The sequence below is a fragment of the Episyrphus balteatus genome, chromosome 1 (assembly GCF_945859705.1).
Source record: "Episyrphus balteatus chromosome 1, idEpiBalt1.1, whole genome shotgun sequence".
In the NCBI taxonomy this organism is placed as follows: Eukaryota; Metazoa; Arthropoda; class Insecta; order Diptera; family Syrphidae; genus Episyrphus; species Episyrphus balteatus.
The window spans coordinates 100,065,386-100,086,243 of NC_079134.1; the positions used below are offsets into that span (position 1 = coordinate 100,065,386).

Genomic DNA, 20,858 nt, shown 5'->3' on the forward strand with positions numbered 1-20,858 from the left:
ATGGATGGTCTGATTCACATAAAATTTTTTTTGTTGCATAGGACATACATTTGCGACCAATTCTAAAACTTTTTTCAATGACCTTAAACAACGATTTTTGTCGAAAAAATGATTTTAAAATATATATATCAAATGCATGACTTTGTTGAAAAAAACACTGTGATAATTTCTTTAAAAAATTGGTGGGCATTGTGTTTTGAAGAATCTTCCATGCAAAAAAAAAATATAAATTAATTCGATTGTGCAAAATTTTCATAAGAAATTTAAGGTTTTTACTTCACCCGAAGCGTGGTAAGTAAATATTATTTTAACTTTCTTTACACGTGCATCGTGCATATGTAATATTCTAATCGCTAATATATGAACTTTATAGCCTGTTATAAATCACAATGGAAACATGTCTTTTTTGCAAAATTGATTTAAAAAGTAAACCAAGTAGGGTTTTAAAGGAAAGATGCATCCAAACAATTATAAATGCAAGTCTGATGAGAGATGATGGGATTAATCAAATTTTGGAGAGAAATGATGCTTTAAATGTGCATGCAGATTGTTATAAATCATATGTGAGGGAATCCAATATAAGTGCAGCTAAGAAAAGAAAAGCTAGCCAAGTTGTTGGAACGGAACCGTGTAGGAAACATACAGATTTTCAATATGATGATCTTTGTTTGATTTGTGGCGAAGACGCAAGTGAGTCATATATTTCACAAAGGCGAAAAAAACAACAACTTTATCTGGGTAACATTTTTCACTTTTGAATAGAATAGATAGCCAGTGTTAAATAATTATTTTAGGCGATGTTCACATTATTAAAAGTACTTCAAAACAAGAAAGTATAATTGAACTTGCAAAAAAGAATTTGCCCCAAAATCAAGAAATACTTGACCGACTTTCGACCATAAGGAACATTAATTCACTATCCGTGAAGTACCATAAAAATTGCATTAGAAGATTAGAACTTCTTGGTGGAAAAATAGGAAAACCTGAATGTGAGGAAACTTCTGCTATTATGAAACACATAGATATATTCCTAAGTGAACACAAAGCAGAGTGTCAATTTTCATTCAATGAACTGTTAGCTAATTTTGACGGCGACATACCCTCTGAAAAATGGATATTGCATAAACTCAAAGCAAAATATCAGAATGAAATAATAGTTTCTTGTTTAAAAGGTAAACTTCTAAAAATTTCTTTCCCTAAAATCATAGAAATAAATAATTCTTTTGTAAAAGGTGAACCTCCAATTATATCTTTCAAAGACGCAGGTGAAGACATTTTTCTTAAATCTTGGTATGAAAAAAAAGAAGAAAACATAGAAAATGAACGTCTTAGAATAGTGAAAAAGGCGGGAGAGATTATTGTAGAAGATATTCGCTCTGCAGTTTATAAATTAGACAAGTATCCATCTCCAATGAAATTTCTTAGCGATGCTGAAAAGGATATTCCAAAAAGTTTGGAACTTTTGCTTGAAACCATCATTTTGAAAAATAAAGAAGGATTGTTGGACAAATGGCGAGTGAAAATTACATCAATTTCACATGCCATTATAGCTGCAGTCAGACCTCGGTCATATATCTCTTCTATTCTCACCGGCCTCAGCAGTTTTTTGTTAAAAAAGTTTGGTTCCAGTAGTCTTCTGGATATTTTATCATCATTGGGATTTTCCGCGTCTTATCATGAAGCAAGATTGTTCGAAGCATCAAGTGTTATGCATCCTTGTTCCGATGGTACTAGTGAAGGTTTTACTCAATTTGTTTTTGACAACGTTGACCACCAGACTTCTACATTGGATGGAAGTGGTACACTACATGCAATGGCTGGAATTCAGTGCATAACACCTTATTGTGAAAATTTATTTATATCTCCAATCCCAAGACTCACAAAAATTCCACCAAGCCTAGAAGTTGGAAAATTCGGTCGTGTCGATTTGATACCATTTTGTAAAACCAAATCTGGACTACATGCAATTAAAGTGGAAAACTTACAAGTTATTAACCCTATTTCAAACAGCATAGAAGTAGATTGTGTTGAGTCCATGTGGTTTTTCAAAAAGTGGAAACACGAAGAAAAAATACCAGGTTCGATCAATTCTCTTATCGTATTAAATATTATAGTTTAATACAAATATATGCATCAATTACAGGTTGGAATGGTTTTTTCGAGTCGCTTACAAGAAACAAACATTTTGATAGGTCGCAAATCTTGTATTTGCCTATTATTGATTCACCTCCAAGTCAGTATGATACAATTTATACATCTTTACTACTCGCAGTTGAAAAATCAAAAATGGCAGGCCAAGAATTTTGTATTACGACGTTTGATTTGCCACTGTATATTAAAGCAAGGGATATTGTTGCATCATGTAAAGACAATTCACCAGTAAAAAATATTATAGTAAGACTTGGCGGGTTTCACCTTGCTATGTCATACCTAGGTTGTATTGGATACATTATGTCTGGAAGTGGTCTTGAAGATATATGTAGCCTAATATATGCTCCAGGATCTGTTGAAAAAATGCTATCTGGCAAGGCTTATGCGAGGGCAGTACGCTGCCACTCTTTAATTAGACTCGCTTTAGCGTTAATAATTTGTGAGGACTTACAACTATCGGATGTTGAAAAGCATATACTAAATGATTTTGTAAATAACGATCATTTAAACGAAGAAGATTTGAGTGATAGAACTTTAATTTTCCTTCAACAAAAATTTAATGATAAATTGCTTAACTTAAACAACAATGGTCCAACGGCAAAGCTATACATTCAGTATTTTCAAATGGTAACCCTATTACTACAATTTATTCATGCGGAAAGATCTGGGAATTGGAAGCTTCACCTTGATACAATTCAAAAAATGATTCCGTTTTTTGTAACAAGTGGTCATTTTAGCTATGCAAAACACGCATACTTATACCTTCAAGATATGCACAATATACATACTAAAATGACTCTTGAAAATTATAATAAATTCACGGGCAAAAGCTATTTTACAATCCGAAGAACAGAAAAATACTATTCTGGAACTTGGTCGGATATGACCATTGAGCAGACGTATATGAAAAATGTCCATTCGAGAGAAGGCTTAACTCATGGACGCGGTGTAACGCCTGCAACGACTGCTCGGTGGATTACAAGCATCCCATTGCAAATAGCTATTTCCGAACAAATTGAACATTTTTGCAAGCTTAATTTAGATGGAACATCTCATCAACACAAAGATGCTGCAACATCAAGAAAACTCAGGGATGGTAAAGACGTTAAAACTTTGCAGGATTGGTTTGCAGACCATCCTCCATTCATTACAAGAACCGATTTGGTTTGTATTAGCAATGGTTTGATAGCAAGTGAGGATGTGGATTGTTTTAATGCACACACCAAAGGGATTGCCTTAATTCCCCAAGTTTTCAAGGAGGATTTTGACAGCATCAAATTCAAAAAAAACATGAAAGTCTTGACAATAAAAAGTGCATTTTCGAAAATTAAAGTAGATGATGGAAATGTAGTCACCGTCGACTCAGACACTCTTTTCCGAAGAATGCTTCTATTGAACCCCAAAGAAGCAGACTTACAATTATTTTTTAATTATGAGTTAGCTCCATACCCAACTGCTCTTTTCGATGGTTATACAATGCGAAAAAATAAAAAATCGGCAATGTATGATTTTTTTACGCCAATAAATCATAGTCTGGAAAATGTAACCTACGTTGTTGATGGGGGTTACCTCGTGCATAAGATAATTTGGTCTGTGGACGAAACGTTTTTAGAAATAAGTGCAAAATTCGTTAAATACTTAATGTGTTCCTTTGGCAGTAGTTGTAGCGTAGTTTTTGATGGATATCCTAGTGAAAACTTAAGCGTTGGAACAAAAAGTGCTGAAAGATTACGTCGCACAAATCAGGTATGTCCAGGAATGCACATTAATGATGATTTAAAACCCATAGCAAAGCCAGACAAATTTCTCGCAAATGAAGGAAATAAAAAAAAATTTATTTCATATTTGATCCAAAAATTCAAAGAAGCTAATATTGATTCGGTACAAGCTGAAGAGGATGCTGATTACCTCATCATTGAGACTGCAAAGGGAAAAGCATTACAAAATTCAAATGTTGTTATAGTTACTCAAGATATTGACATTTTAATTATCATGTCTCTTTTGAATGATCAGTATAAAAACATACTTCTATTAAAACCAAGTATTGGGAAGGTTGACCAAAAATTGTATAGCCATAGAAGTTTCAATTATGAAATTCACAAAAAATATCTGGGATTTATACACGCCTTTAGTGGTTGCGATACTACTTCCTCATTCTTTAAAATTGGAAAAAAAAAGTTCTTAAAATTTTTCTTAAAAAATTTCGAAAAATTAAAAGAACATTTTAATGTGTTTTTGAATAAAAACTCAAAAAAAGAAGAAATCGAAAATGCAACCACCTCAATTGTTGCAGTCCAATATGGTGCAAATTGTCTGACAAATTGCCGTTTAAATTTTTTCAAAAATTTGACAAAGAACGGTAAACGTTTTCAACTATGTCAACTTCCTCCAACTGCTGATGCTGCGAAATTGCATGGCCTTCGAAGTTTTCACCAAATTCAACAATGGCAAGGAAATTTTATGAGTCCTACAGATTGGGGATGGAGAAAAACAAAAAATGGATTGATGCCCATTTCTTCAACTTTGCCTCCAGCTCCACAGATATTATTGAAGCAAGTGGCATGCGGTTGTACAAAAGGATGCAAAGGTCTTTGTGGATGCAGAAAATTGGGCATTAAATGCTCTATATTTTGTAAATTATGTGAAGGAGTAAGTTGTGAAAATTCACATCTAACAAATATTGACCAAACTGATATTGATCAAGATATGGAGGACGAAAATCATGATTAAAAAAAAACAATAATTAATAAATACTATTATCTAAAAGTTCTTTCTATTATTTTGCGTATTTAAGTACACTAATTACCGAAAAACATAATTTAACAACTTAAAAATTCGATACTTACGCTTTCCCATTCAATATTTTAGTTCAAATTTGTTTGCGTATCCTTTCTTTAAAATACACTATTCTTTGGTCGTTGATTAAACAACAACCGTTGTTATAGGTCATTGGTCGCAAATGTATGTCCTATGCAACAAAAAAAATTTTATGTGAATCAGACCATCCATTCGCTGCATATTGACTAAAATGCACATGCACACAATTGCAAACAAAGGCATAAGGATCCAATTTAAAAAATTTTCTTGCCTTTGATAGATTGTATTTAATCAATGCCTTGAGGTTAGTTTAATTTAAAATTTCTAAACTGACCGTTTAATACCCTTTTGCTGCATTTTAAAATCTTACTTTGAAACAAAAAAGTCGAAAATTAAGAAAAAATACAAATTTTTGAAAGAGTATATTTGTGCCATTTTTGCACAAAAAAAATAAAACGATACATATTATCAAAGGTCTTAACCTCTACTTTATTTTATTAGAATATAGTTTGGACGTGTCTGGTTCAGGAACCAAATGCCAAGTGTTTTAGTAAAAAAAAAAAAAAAACTCGTTTTTTTAACTTTTTTTTCATTGATTTTAGGTTAGAATTTTAGTCAAAACTTATTTTAAACATTTTTTTACCAATTTATTTTTGTAGATAATTTAATTTTCTATGAAAAGTGCCTTTGTACCATCTTAACATTAGGCTTGGTTCTCGAGTTATATCAAAAAAACTAAAAACCGACCAGTGTTGCCGTTTTCTCAGAAATGCACCAACGGATTTAGTAGCACTTTTGGCTCAGACATACTTTTATGGCAAGGTATCAGATTCAGCAATAAAACCTCTTGAACGAATTTGTTCTAGTTTTGCTCCGGAGCTCAGGTCTATTAAATAGACTATAATACAAAAAATATTTTTTGTACCGTTATTAACGGTACCTGCCATAGAACGGTTTTTTGGATTTATAAATTTCTCATAAACGACAAAACAGATTTCGACCAAATTTTTAATACAGAAACGTTTAAACAACCATTATTTAAAAAAATTTTTAATTTTTCAAAAAACACATTTTTGGATTTTTAAAAAATATTTCAAATTTTTTTTTTGAAAAATCAATTTTTTGGAAACGGGTTGGTGAAAAATTTTGAAATTTCGTTTGTATGTGTAAATTAATTATTTATTCACAATTGCATATCAATTTTTTTTTTGACAAATGTAAGGAAATTTTAATATATAAAAAATTAATTTTTTAAAAAACGGCTCTAACGATTTTCGAATTTTTTTTTCTAAAAATTCCTTTTTATACTAGAAATAAAATGGCATACTTAATTTTTTGTAAAAGAGCATTCAAAACCGTATTTAATTATTTATAAAAATAGATTTTATTTTTTTGCACCACTAACGAAATTCAGTGAAAATATCAAATTTTAATTTTTCCCTTATTTTGTTCAATTGAAAACTTTAACATTAGAGTAACTTTTACCATAAGAGCAAGTACGTGCGACCCCAGTCGTGCAATTTATTTTTAATTGCGCCGTTTGGATACAAAAAAAATATATTAAATATTTTTAGGCGTGAAAGATAATTCCAAGATAAAACTTTTAAGCTTATATTATTTGTTGGAATTGAACACTTATTATAATAATTTTTTACATATTATAAAACATCAGACCCTAATACAACTTATGACCGCTATTACATTTGAAAATTAGAGTACTTTTTTTTCTATATAAAAGTGACACACCCTAATATGTATGTATTTTAAATTTTGCAATAGGACAAACTACATACAGTGATGGAAAAATAATAGAAACAACAATTTATACTAAATGAAAAATTAAATAACTCCACTAATGTAATTTTAACATTTATAAGCTCTTTAATAGTGCAACTAAATGGTTTAATAGTTTTATATGTTAACAGCTTTTGGTTTACTTTTTCTAAAACAATATGTTTAAAAATTGGAATTTCTGCTGGAAAAAATAATACAAACAAGTGATTTACTTTGATTCTTTGAAATACTTCAATTTTGTTTAATTCTAAACCGGCCATAATTAACTTTTTTTATTTTAAATGTGGTTAAAATAACCAACAACGAAATTTTCAATTCAAATTTGCAAAAACAGGCCGCGGATTACATTCTTCTGCTGTCGTCCGCGTAGTTGTTAAAAGAATTAAAAAACGAAGGCATAACAATGGATGAAATAGCGCAGGTAAAGAGCTACTATAAAAAAAAAAGCCTTTACAGCCTTATTTCGTGCCCAAAAGCGGAAACTAGAGGTTTCTACTAAAAAAAAATCTTTACGTTTTTACAAAACTTTATTTCTTCTTTCCTAAAAATATCGATTTTCTTCATTTATTAATATAAACAAAAGTGTTAAATGCACCTGTAACATGATGAGGACACAGATGAGGACATGCCAATTTTATGGGAGTTTCTGCAGTACAATGACCTCAAGCACTCCTCAAAACTGGAAAAAAAAATGGTTTTGCAACAAAAAACTTAGTGTTATAGAGTGGCCATCTTCAGTCACCTGACCTTTACCCTATGGAACACCTATACAGAGTTCTTAGCGAAGGATTGGTGACACTAGGTCTAAGAACAAGCAAGAACTGTAGACAAACATAAAAAATGCTTTATACTCTATCACAGTTCAAAATTGGTGGTTTCTATGGGACGAAGTTGTGAGGGGGTTTAAAAAGGAAGAGTGCAATAACTCAAATGCGCTGATAATTTGAATTGATAGTTGTTAAAACAACATAAGTTATTTTTAAAATTTTTTATAAGGCGAGACCAAAACTGCTATAATTTTGAAGAGAAAGCCATTTTTTTTTGTTAAAATAGTCAATTTGAAGTCTAAGAATGTCAATTGAGGTATTAAAATTGTCAAAACATTGTAAATTCGGTCGCGTCATGGAAATTATAGCGGTTTTTTTCTCTCCTATATAATCATTTTTATCAAAAAATCAAAACCGACTTCCATGATTCAAAACGGGGTTTATGGTTTTTCTAATAGTTCCTATGGCTTAAACTGAACGAAAGCCACTAGCTTTCCAATACAAAAAGAATTATCAAAATGGATTCACTCTGTCCAAAGTTATGCGGTAACAAACATAAAAAAAAAAAATACAGACGAATTGAATACCTCCTCCTTTTTGGAAGTCGGTAAAAAGAATTTAAATTTTACTTATCTTGTTTTAACAATCACCGATTCTTAAATAAGCTTTGTGTTTTTCAATGGTTTTAATGGTTTTATGTACAATTGTCAGCATTTTTTGTGGAAATACAATTTATTGTTCTATAATATTAGTTATTTTTGCGTTTACACTTCGCCCATAAGTTTTGTATTTGATTTGTATTCGCAAGCCGAACATTCAAAGCACTCTCTTGAAAAGTAGCAAACACAGACTTAAACACTTCCTTGGTTGCCACAGGGAATATCTGATACAAGTGAATAAAGAAAAAATTATAAAATAAAATATTTCTAATGTATCCCTTAATTAGTTACACATTGAAATACACTGATTTACAAAATTGTCCTAGACAAGAGCATAATTCAGGCTGCTGAGTGTCTGTGGAGAGGAAGAAGAGAGGAAGGAAGCACCTCTCCTTCTACGTTTTTCCGTTCAGGAGTATCCAAGTTCCGTGAAGCCAGAACTGCGACCTCAAAATTTTTTAACCAAATTTGTCTAATTCGTTTGTCCACCGTTTTTCCATGTTTGTCCACCCAAAATTTTCGTTTGTCCACCCTTCAAAAAAATTTTAGAGCAAATTCTTTTTTTTTTATAGGAAGTCTAAAAAATGAAAAATTATCTAAAACGCACAAATTTTGAGATAGAAGAATAAAACCAACTGCAATCGTTTGTCCACCTCGAGTTCTATATACATACCAAATATTATCGTTTTTCCACCCCCGTTTAGGAGCAATTCCAAAAACAAATTTTGCACTGAAAAATTGCAATTCCCTTAAAATCCCCAAAAATCAATTTTTATCAAAAATTAAAACTGCTGTCGTTTGTCCACCTCGAGTGGACGTATACCAAAAATCATCGTTTGTCCACCCTCTGTTTAGGAGATATTCCAAAAAGAATTTTTTTATAGCAACTCTCAAAAAAGTACACATACGCCACAGTGTACCTCTACTGAAAATTAAAAAGTCCTAAAAAATATTATTTTTCTAAAATTCAAACGGCAATCGTTTGTCCACCTGAGAAATGTATACAAAACAAAAAATCATCGTTTGTCCACCCTACGTTTAGGAGATATTCAAAAAACAAAATTTGTACTGAAAGTTTCAAAGTCCCAAAAAATCTCTAAAAATTTACTTTTTTTTTAAATTTCAAATTTCTGTGGTTTGTCCACATCGAGTTTTACACGTATGCCAAAAATCATCGTTTGTCCACTCTACGTTTAGAAGATGTTCAAAAAACTAAATTTGTACTGAAAAATTCTAAGTTCCATAAAATCTCCAAAAATTACTTTTTTTCAAAATTTCAAATTTCTGTCGTGTGTCCACCTCGAGTTCTTCACGTATACCAAAAATCGTCGTTTGTCCACCCTACGTTTAGAAGATATTCAAAAAACAAATTTTGTACTGAAAAACCGAAAAAAAATATTACGCATACTCATACACCACAGTGAAAATTTCAAAATCCTCAAAAATTACTTTTTTTTTTTTTTAATTCAAACTACAATCGTTTGTCCACCTCGAGAAATGGATACAAACAAAAAATCATAGTTTGTCCACCCTACGTTTAGAAGATATTCAAAAAACAAATTTTGTACTGAAAAAATCAAGGTTTCATAAAATCCCCAAAAAAATGTTTATACAATTTTTAGCACATATTATTATTCAAATAACTGAGCACTCTCTTTACCAGGTGAACTTTAACTAATTATATGAAAAAAAAAGTATCTAAAAAAGGCTAAAAATTTGTTTGAACATTTTTGGTTTTTTCTGTAAGAAAAATTTTTTTTTATTGACTTTTTTTGTAGAAAATTTAATGATTATTTTAAATGTATCCTTGCATTTTTTATAAAATGATCCGTTGTTTAAATATGAAAAGTTTAATTCAAGAGTATGAACTTTTGTTTGATGACTGATGCACTCTTAAAAAATTGTAGAAGAGTCAAACAAATAGAAACTAACTTTTTCTTTTTTGGAAATTTTTTTTTGGGAAATTTCACCTGTATGAGTCGCAAGGTGCGTTCATACAATTGCTTTTTTTTTTATTTTTGTTTTATTTTGTTTATTCATAATGACATAAATTTTTCTGTAAACTCTTAAAACATAACATAAACATGATAAAAAAAAGCTATACATTATGTACATCTCAAGGAAAACAGATAAGTTGACAACGTAATAGATACTATATGACAGAAAAAGAGGTAAGATATTATCAAATAATTTATTAGTTTTATTTGACAAACTCATAACTAAAATGATTAAACTGTTTTTAAAAATATTTTATGTCATGTATTAACATTTGATAAGAAAGATTGATGATTTAAAAAAAAAACAATCAGTATCTAATGAAAAGATGTCCCTCAAGCTAGCAGGCGAAAGTGAGCAAAATATGGGTTTTGTTACTACGTTTCCTAGTACTTAAAGTCCTTTTCCTACAAAAGAAAACTTTTCATTTTTATACATTTCCTTTGCTAACCTGAATTTCATTTTTCCCAAAAATGTCGGGTTTTTTTTTTTGCATAGTGTTCAAATTATTTGAATTCCTTATAACTTTGGTAGAAATGCGTATTAGAACCAGATTTTTGTTCTTATTTTTTTTTAGTTAAGCGATGTAATAAAGAACACACATTTCAAGAGATGCTTTGTTTTAATGTAAATCGAATAACACCCGGCAAACACAACAGAAAAATCGAGGTAATAGAGCCAATTATAATAAGAAGAAAAAATGAACAAGTCCCAAATGTTATAATCGTGGATCCTGCCAGTCGTCTTTGAAATAACTCAAGAATGTCAGCAAACGTGACGAATTATGTACATAAAATGAACCTGTCAGGCTTTTGAATTCTATATAAGGACGCTGATAATAATTTATTTATTTCATCAATTAGAGGTAGTAATTTAAGTAGGTTATAAATAATAAAAAATATAACAAAATAATGATCAAATGAGAATAATGATGTTAATACTCAAGAAAAAATATATTTCTTTATAAAATCAACATAAAAAACCTTAGACGAATAACAAAAATGATAAAAATAGAAATACTTTCGTAGTCTTATTTAATTGGTTCATACATTTGTATTTTTTTATTTATGGAACATGTTTCTTATATCTATATCATAATGTACAGATTCAAATGTGTTGTAAATGTCAAGATCATTAATTTAAGAAATTATGCCAAAAATTTAAATGACGAAAAATAAATACATAGTTGTTTTCAGATATTTTTTCTAGCTTTTTTACATGTTTATAATTTCATTGTTTAATAAATTAGATGAATTACATGGCGAAAGTCCAAATAGCAACGTCGCCGCACGTTGCAGACCGGTAAGTTTACGAATAATTTCTCCATCTTGCAGAGTGCAAGTACAAAAATGAAGCGAAAAACAGCGTTCCAATTCGAAGCAAAATCAAAAGACTAAGTTGTGACTAAATCTTAAGTGGGTGAGCTTTACGCGGCGCACGGTTGTCCAAAATGACTTATCTCGTTGCAAAAATCATAACTTTTGAACGGATTGAGTTAGCGGTACAATTTTTTTTTTTATTTGAAGGACATTTCTAGGGCTGTTATACCAATGAATTTCAATAAAATTATTTCACAGGGTGTTTCGGAATCATCGGCCAAAAACAGATTTTCTTTAAAAAAAAAGTTTAAATTAAAATTGGTATGCCATTTTGTAGAAATCACTAATCCACATTTAAAAACAAAATTTCAAAAAAATACAACGTCCCGTTTTCGAAAATTTTATTTTTCAAAAAAAAATTTCAAAATTTTTTTAAAAATCCAAAAATTATTTTTTTTGAAATTTTATTTTTGGCTTATATTTGAGTTATATAAGTGCTTCTTCACAAAAAGTTTCGTTGAAATCGAATAAGCCGTTTTGGAGAATATCGGATTTGAAAAAAAACGGTTTTATGGCAGGTACCGTAAAAAATCCATTCGGTTCCATTCATTAAGCCGAATAGGGTATGTGTACCAATCAATTGTTGATTCAAAATAAAAATATTTAGCTGCGCATGCTTGCGCACTGCCGAGATTTTGTACTTTGAAAAAAAAAATGAAGGCAGAAGGAACAGATTTTCTTTAAAAAAAATGTTTAAATTAAAATTGGTATGCCATTTTGTAGAAATCACTAATCCACATCTAAAAACAAAATTTCAAAAAAATACAATGTCCCGTTTTCGAAAATTTTATTTTTCAAAAAAAAATTTCAAAATTTTTTTAAAAATCCAAAAATTATTTTTTTTGAAATTTTATTTTTGGCTTATATTTGAGTTATATAAGTGCTTCTTCAAAAAAAGTTTCGTTGAAATCGAATAAGCCGTTTCGGAGAATATCGGATTTAAAAAAAACCGTTCTATGGCAGGTACCGTTAATAATGATTTTCCAAAAAAATTTTTTTCATTAGAAGATAGACCTTCTTTTCAAACTTACATTTGAATTTTTTAAACAAAATCGTTGGAGCCGTTTTTGAGCAATTACAGCTTTACTGAAATTGGTGTATGACAAGTACCGTTATTTTTGGCCCAAAAAAATTAATTCCAAAAACACCTCTGGAGGGTCTCCAAAAAATGCTACATACCAAATTTGAAGTCAATCGGTCCATCCGTTTAGGATGTAGATCCTTATACAGACAGAAAGACAGACGGACTTCCGGGACCAACTTTTTTGGCATTCTTTATAATCGTAATATCATGGAAAAGTGTAATCTGAACTTTTTTTAGATGTGAATTAGTGATTTCTACAAAATGGCATACCAATTTTAATTTAAATATTTTTTTTTTAAGAAAATCGGTTTTCGGCCGATGATTCCTAAACACCCTGTAAAACAATTTTCTTGAAATTCATTGGTGTAACAGCCCTGGAAATTTCCTTCAAATTAAAAAAAAAACTGTACCGCTACCTCAATCCGTTCAAAAGTTATGATTTTTGCAACGAGATAAGTCATTTTGGACAACAGTGCGGCGTTGGTGGGTCAACAAAATTGAATATCGTTTTTTTTTTTTTTTTTTACACTGCGAAAAACCGATTTGCTAGACACCTCTAGAACATACTAACCAAATATTGGCTCATAATATTTATGGGAAGATCCTCCGCTTCGCAGTTTTCCATTCTTACATCAATCTCATATTAAAATAAAAATTTTTGTTTATCAATCGACTTTCTAATAAATTTCTGTACATATTCTTGTAGGATACATACTGGTTATAAAAAGAAAACTATTGTAATTAGGGTTTAGACTAAGGACCTTTTTTGTAGAAGGTTTAAGCTCCTACTGTTTTGCGTTATTTTTTTAGCGGAATCCATATAGGTTTTTGGGATCGCTGATTCAAAATTGGATATCAAAAGTGACCATTGACAGACAAAAGCTGCCAATTATTGCCCCATTGGGCGATAATACACCCACAAAAAAGTTCTGACCTGGGGGTGCGACTATGTTAATTATATGTATACGGTTCGCTGAAACCAGATTCAAAGATGTTCGTTTTAGGATGTAGTATGTGAACAGAATTCTTTTTGGGGTTATCTAACCTTATCTGACCGTTCCGTTTCAGTCTCATAACTTTTTTTATTGCTGTCACTGGGTATTTTTGGGCACGCAAAAAACTGTCCATTTTATGACTTTCTGCCCATATCGACAACATGCTAAGAGAACAACATACTAAAATTTCAGACAATTTCACTGAGAGCCACTTCCCATAAAAAAAGTGCGGGGTCCTTTGCTCAAAAGTGGATTGATAAAATGATTATTTTTTAGTAAGAGAGAGATTGAAGTAAAAAAAGAAAACTGCGAAGCGGATAATCTTCCCATTAATATTGAGAGCTGATATTTGGTGAGTATGTTCTAAACGTGTCTAGCGATCGATTTTTCGGAGTATAAAATTTAAAAAAAGACATTCGATTTTTTTGACCCATCCTAATACTTATAATTAAAGTGCTTACAGTAAACTTCGGGAGTGGGGTTTAAGCCAAAAATTGAGTATATAATTTGGTAAGTTTTTTTGTGGCATTCTCTGGTTTACCGGGGTTAAAAAAACTATACAGGCTGTCCCAAAGGTATGGATCAAACGAAATATGCTGATTGGGGAACTTAAGGGCTCTCAGAATTTGGTTCATCCCAAATCCTTACGGTTTTCGATTTAATGCAATTCTTGTGAAATTTCCAAAAATCTCTACTTTGCAACAGATTAGATTTAAGATCAGGATTAGATTTGGTTAGATTTTATTAAATTTCAAAATTAAGTGTACATATTTAAGTTTTGTTTACAAATCTTAAATGACATGGCATAAGCCGTCTACCAGATTGACAAATTTAAAGAATATCATAAATAACTATTCAATGCTGCATATAAAGTTAATAAGTTTTAAATTACAAATTTTATTTATTTTTTTTTTTATTTTAAATAAATATTAAAAGTTTTCTCTTCAAATTTGGGTTCTATAGCGGAGTACCGATTTGACGTATTACACATCAACTACTTTGCAACAGTATTTTGCTACCTGCGCCCATTATTGATTTTTGTTTTTTTTAAGTTCTTTTACAAAAACATTTTTTATTCCATACGCCATTTCGTTGCATATTAACTTACAGTTTCAAGTTTTATAAAAATTATATTTCTAACTTTTATTTGAGAGCAACACCGCAAAAAAAATTTTTCCATTCTCATCCTGCACAGCCACACCAGCTTGGCAAGGATGCCAAAATTAGACATGGCTCTATAAAGCATATCTCTATAAATACTGTTATACCCCTAAGGCCTAAGATGTTCCTGTTATAGCATCCCTCTATTTCCACTATCGCTTCTTTCTCGTGTTGCCTCTTTTTTCTCCTGAGAAGCCAATGTTCCTTTCTTCTCTTTTCGCTTGTAGAGCTCATTGGCACCTCTGGTCCCTCCCTGCAGCGCCGCTTTGGTTGCTTTCTGTTAAGGTGCATGTGCTTCCTGGCACTCATCATCAAACCAGAGGTTTCGTTTTGGTGGCATCTCTAATTGCTTCTTGGCATTGTTGCTACTGGTTAAAAATACTTGCTGCTGATGGCGTAGGACTTCTTAAGAGGTTATTCGAGATGCGATCGGAATATGACCTGGCAATCACTTGCGATTGTAGTCGTCCGACGTTGAACTTTCTCACAGTATTTCCTTGTGCTGGCGATGGTCTGGAAATCCGCATCCGTACGTTGGCTACTACCAGTAGTGGTCAGAGTCAATCAGCCCTATTCTGCTGTTCCCGTGAATCTCAGATCCGATTCACACATTCGGTTCACTTTAACTCTACCTTGCCATCCTGCTATCCATCGGGTAAACTGCATTATCATCCCTCAATTTGACGTCCAGGTGAACGTCAAATTAAAAAAAAAAAATGGCGACGAAGTAAATTGAAAGGAAAAAAAATTTTTTTGTTTGTGTTTATTTGCATAGAAAAAATAAAAGCAGCCGATTAAATGTTAAGAAATAATTAAAAATTTATGAAAAGTGGCATTTTGCTTAATTTCAACGATGGTGAATTTATTTTTACAAACAAAAGTGACAGATCCGCAACATTTTTTATGCGGATTGCAAATGTATGGAGCAAGTTCATTCACGTGATTAGTGGAATACTGAACAGCATTACCGATATTACCGACGTGAGTTTGGATTCCCCCCGATGAATAGCAGAATGGTAATTGGTGAATATTTAGCGATTTTTCCCCCCGATGGATAGCAGAATAGGGCTGAATGTCGCAATATGGTCAATCTGGTTGACGGTTAATGGATCTGGAGATTTCCATAAGGCGTACATTTTGCCCCGCAGCAAAGTCGACTAGCCTGAATCCCTTATCGGAAGTGTTGTTGCTTTCCGACTGTGCTTCCAAAGATGTTTTCTCTTCCTAGATTTGCATTTAAATTATGTTTTTTCGAGGAGCTCGTAGAAATTATCTTCGGTGGTATCGTCTTTCCTTATTTTCTTTTGCCCCTCAGTTTTATGTGTTAATATTTTTAAATTTATTTTTTGTACAATTTCGATTTTTTTTTAATTAAGGTTATGCTGTTTAAAAACAAAGTGCTACCTGTATTTTAATACATGTTTTTTAATGTTTTTTATTTTTCAAAATATGGTCACTGTTGTTGTGCTTCGTACCTATCCTTGTTTGTGTCATAGCGGCCTTAACAAATTAGCAATCTAGACTGCGTTTCAATGGGGAAGTTTAAATTTTATATTTACTCTGGCAATAGTCCAAATTGATAAATTGCGCGAGTTCGTTATGGTACTTTTTAGTATAAGCTGGTTGTTGTTGGATTTGTGTGTGTGTTTTTTTTTTTCTCTAGTTGATTTGTATTATTATACTTATTAATTTGTAATTTGTTTTGGTTATTCAAGCAGTGCCATATACCGCGCTTACCGTGGTGATGACAAAATTTGGCAAGATAATTGATGTTTCTATGGTTTGGTTTAGATAAATTTTAATTTGTGAAAACTAGTATAATGTTGAATTCGCCAGGTCATAAAATGAATTTACGGAATAAGGTGTGTGTACATATAATAAGATAGGTTTCACTGATTTTGCTCATTTGATATTAATTTTTTTTACTCAAAACCAATATTTCGATAATGGAGAAATCCAAAGAAGTATTTTTCGTCATCACGTCCTTCGTTTGACTGTGCGTCTGTACATAAATAAAATATGTAATAATTTTTAAAATCTCCAGCTCTTAAATTTTTTATTAATTTAAAAAAAAAATATTTTTATTTATTTTTTTTTATTAATTTTTTTTATTTATTCTTTTTTATATTTTTTTATTTATTCTTTTTTATATTTTTTTATTTATTTTTTTAATTTTTTTTAAATTTTTTTTTTAATTTTTTTAAATTTTCTTTTTTTATTATTGGAGTTTTCCATTAATACAATATTTATTACTATAACTTCGACTCATTAGAATTCAAAACCTTGGAAAAAAAAGTGTACCTCTTTAAACCTGGCAACCCTAGGATTAAAGCAAGCTGTGACCAGGCAATCCTGTTTTTTTGTAATCTTTGCGCCATTACTTTTGATATGATGTACATTAAATAAAAAAAAAAAACAGATAGCTGCAAAATTGAGCGGTGGGATCTTAGACTACAAGACTGCATTATCAGTCATCAAACAAAAATGCATACTCTTGAATTAAACTATTAATACCTCAACATTGGATCACTTTAAACAATGCAAGGATACATTTGAAATAATCATTATACCTATTCTACAAAAAAAAAGTTAATAAAAAAAAAATTTCTTACAGAAGAATTAAAAATTTTCAAAAAAATGTTTGGCTTTTCAACCTTTTTTTTTTGTATATTTAGGTTTATATATATATATCTTTTTTTATTGCCCGAAAAATGAAGTAAGTTGGCTTCATACCTATATTATAAAGAAGGTAATGAGGTTATAAATTTTCTGTGATAGATATAATATGCCAAACAACTGAGGATATCTCGGGCAGTAAAAAAGATTTCGGAAATATTTAAACATGTCTTGAAAGATGGAAAATAATTTTTTAAGAAACCGTCACTAAATATGCTCAAACAATTTTCCTTTTATAAAAGAATAAGGTCCGAAGTACTGCATTTCCTAACGGTAACATTTCAAAAACGGGAGCTGATTAATTTTTTTTTTGACTTCGGATTCGAGTTCAGCACACCGCAAACCATCAGAAAATTATATTTTTGTTCCGGCAACAAAAAAATAGTTTAATTTTGTTAACCAGTGTTGGTTAAAGTTAACCTAGTAATTAGAGTGCTTAGTTATTTGAATAAGAATAAGAGTGGAATTCAGAGTCGTCACTCAAGTAAAAATTGTACTCAAGTGAACATTTGCTCTTGCGTTTGGACCACTTAAGCTACTCGTTACGTTAAGATAACCTAAGAGTTTCTTTTATTTTAGCTTATAAATACCAACTGAGGAAATTTTGAAGTAAATGCGTGAGCAAAAGCTCAGAAAACTCATCTCAGACTTGTGCTTGAGAAAAAATTTTACTTGAGTGACGACACTGAATTTCGCCCTAATAATGAGGACTTTTCACGAGTCGTTTTTTGCCGTGCGGCGAAGCTTTTCGACTCGTGTGAACGTAAGTCGCAGGACAATAAATTGACATTCCCCATAGAAAAATCCTAGTCGACCGACATATCGTGCGGCTAAAATCGACTCGTGAAAAGTCGGCGTAAGTGCAAAAATTTTTTGGCGATTTTATGGGACTTTGAATTTTTCAGTAAAAATTTTGTCTTTTGAATATCTTTTAAATGTAGGGTAGACAAACGATGATTTTTGGTATACGTGTAGAACTCGAGGTGGACAAACCACAGAAATAACTCGAGGTGGACAAACGATAGAAATTTAAAATTTTGAAAGAGTCATTTTTGGGGATTTTAGAGGACTTTGAATTTTTCAGTACAAATTTTGTTTTTTAAAATATCTTTTACATAAACGTAGAGTGGACAAACGATGACTTTTTGTTTATATCCTATTCTCGAGGTGGATACAAACGATTGCCGTTTGAATTTTTGAAAAAAAGTAATTTTTGGGGATTTTGTAATTTTCAGTAGGTACAGTACCTTGCCATATTATTAGGCCAAGCAAAGATAATACAATTTGTTGCTTCATGTTGCTGAATTTTTAAAGTTTTTGACGAAATATCTTAAATTTTTTTTTGTCTCATTTAGGTACTTACACTTATCATGAATATACGGATTGACTTAAAAAAAGTTAAGAATGCAAAAATTTTGATAAAAAATAACGTGTAAAAGGGAATAAGCTCCAAAAGAAGTTTTCTATGGAATTTATAACCGGAAAATTTCCAGACGAGGAATCGAGGAATAACGTGACATTCTTGACATGGGGCAAAAACCCCATCTTGCATCAATATAGAAGCTCTGATCGTCTGGTTATGACGTAATGTTCTTAGATTTGGGGCGTAGAAGACCAGACGAGCAGGACTATTCACAGTATGTTTCCAACTTTTTTAATTTACACAAACGAAAATTTTTGGGTGGACAAACATGGACAAACGGTGGACAAACGAATTAGACAAGTTTGATTCAAATATAATATCGCAGTTCTGGCTTCACGGAGCTGACAGTATCAAGTTTAGTAAAGCAACATTTCAACCATTTATGGGCTAAGAGCTGACATTAAGCACTACAGCAAAGACATAAATATAGAAGATAACATTGAAAATACACTACCACTAGGTAATAATAGATTGTAACTTGATTTAAAAACAAAAACTCTGAGATGATTTATAAAAATCGCAAATTGTGTATGAATATGGCAATTAAAGTTGGGTAGGTATAATACCATTATACCTACACCCCATTTAGAATATCATCCAACAGGTATCTGAAGTAATGATAAACAAGTCACAAATTTAACAAAACAAGAGAATGAGAGCGTTTTACATCTATAACTTATATTTAAAATACCTTAAAGTGGCTTTCTCTTTCACAAGAAATTGTTATGAATATCTTAGCATTTAAATAAAGAATAACCAAATTATAAGAATGCCAAATTATTTGCTAATAAGCCTTGAAACACGAAGTGAAATACGTTCATATAAACTAAGAAGTAATAAAAACTTAGGATTACCATTTTTTTGTAGAATACAAAACATATTTACAATAAACTTCCTAACAATTTAAAATTAGAATCAAACTTACTAAGATTTAGTTAAATTTAAACTTTTAGTTAAAAATGGTAAATAAACTATAGTAAATTTAATTAAACTAAATTCTATGTCGACTTTAAAATTAATCGTGTATGCGTACAAGTCAATAAAACAAATGCATACAAACATTGTATATACTCCGAATTGGCAAATGGAAGACGACCTGTATCTAATAGACTTAATTAACCAAGATGCCATGCCGAAAACTTTTGTCAGCTTAGGAATGTGAGTGTAGGAATGAAAACAAATAAATTATGTTGCAGCAACTTTCAAGATTCAAATTCATGTACAAAACATGTTGAATAATAGGTACGTGTTTACAAAAAAAACCTATTATACAGAACAGAGCAGCTGATGAAATTCCTCTGAATGAAAGAACAAGACCGCTATATAAGCTTATACATTTTTTTGTATTAATGTTCAATCAATCCAGATATTTCCGCCATTTTGAATTTTCTAAATTTAAATTTTATTGCAAATTAGCTCGCCAAAACTTACCCCACATACAAAAATGCAAATTAAAATAAATATATCCTTCTGTTGAACTGATTTTCCAAATTAATGTAAAGAGCACAATTTATCTGTGGTTAGAATTAAATCTCGCCTTATGATTCTTATGTTAAAGAATCGCACTGTAAAAAGGAACACATGAAATAAGAAAAGGCAGAAATTATCAAATTCCCGAACAAATTATTTTTAAGATTAAAGGAAATCGAATCGATAAACTTCTCATTGCAATTCTGTAATGGCCGACTTAAAATAGAACAAATGCACTTACACCATCTCAAACTCACAATTAATTTCTTTATTTTCAAAAAAGGCGAAGAGATTTTGGTTTTTCTTTCAATGAACCACTCGACCGTGAAAAGTTAAACGTTTGGAGAAAAATAGGATTTCAATTGGGTTTTAGGAAAACATTAATAAAATAATAATTGAACACAAATTAATGACGACCTCCACCACAGAAACTTGGGCAAAGCATTCGTCGCAATAGAAAAATCATAAAGGACTGAAAGAAAGAAAG

General features: G+C 30.9%; 1 protein-coding gene across 4 annotated transcripts in view; it reads right to left on the reverse strand.

Annotated features, from left to right (window-relative positions):
- LOC129906871 (uncharacterized) overlaps nucleotides 1-20,858 on the reverse strand; it is a 59,708-nt gene extending 38,850 nt beyond the window's left edge. The window contains exons 1-2 of one of the 4 annotated variants that reach the window (XM_055982827.1): nucleotides 20,629-20,858; nucleotides 20,333-20,466 (exon numbers count right to left, since the gene is read on the reverse strand). The gene's annotated coding sequence lies outside the window, so the exon portion shown is untranslated. Of the gene's footprint in view, nucleotides 1-20,332; nucleotides 20,467-20,612 lie in introns of all 4 variants that reach the window. The other 3 variants (XM_055982826.1, XM_055982829.1, XM_055982828.1) reach the window with 3 other exon arrangements.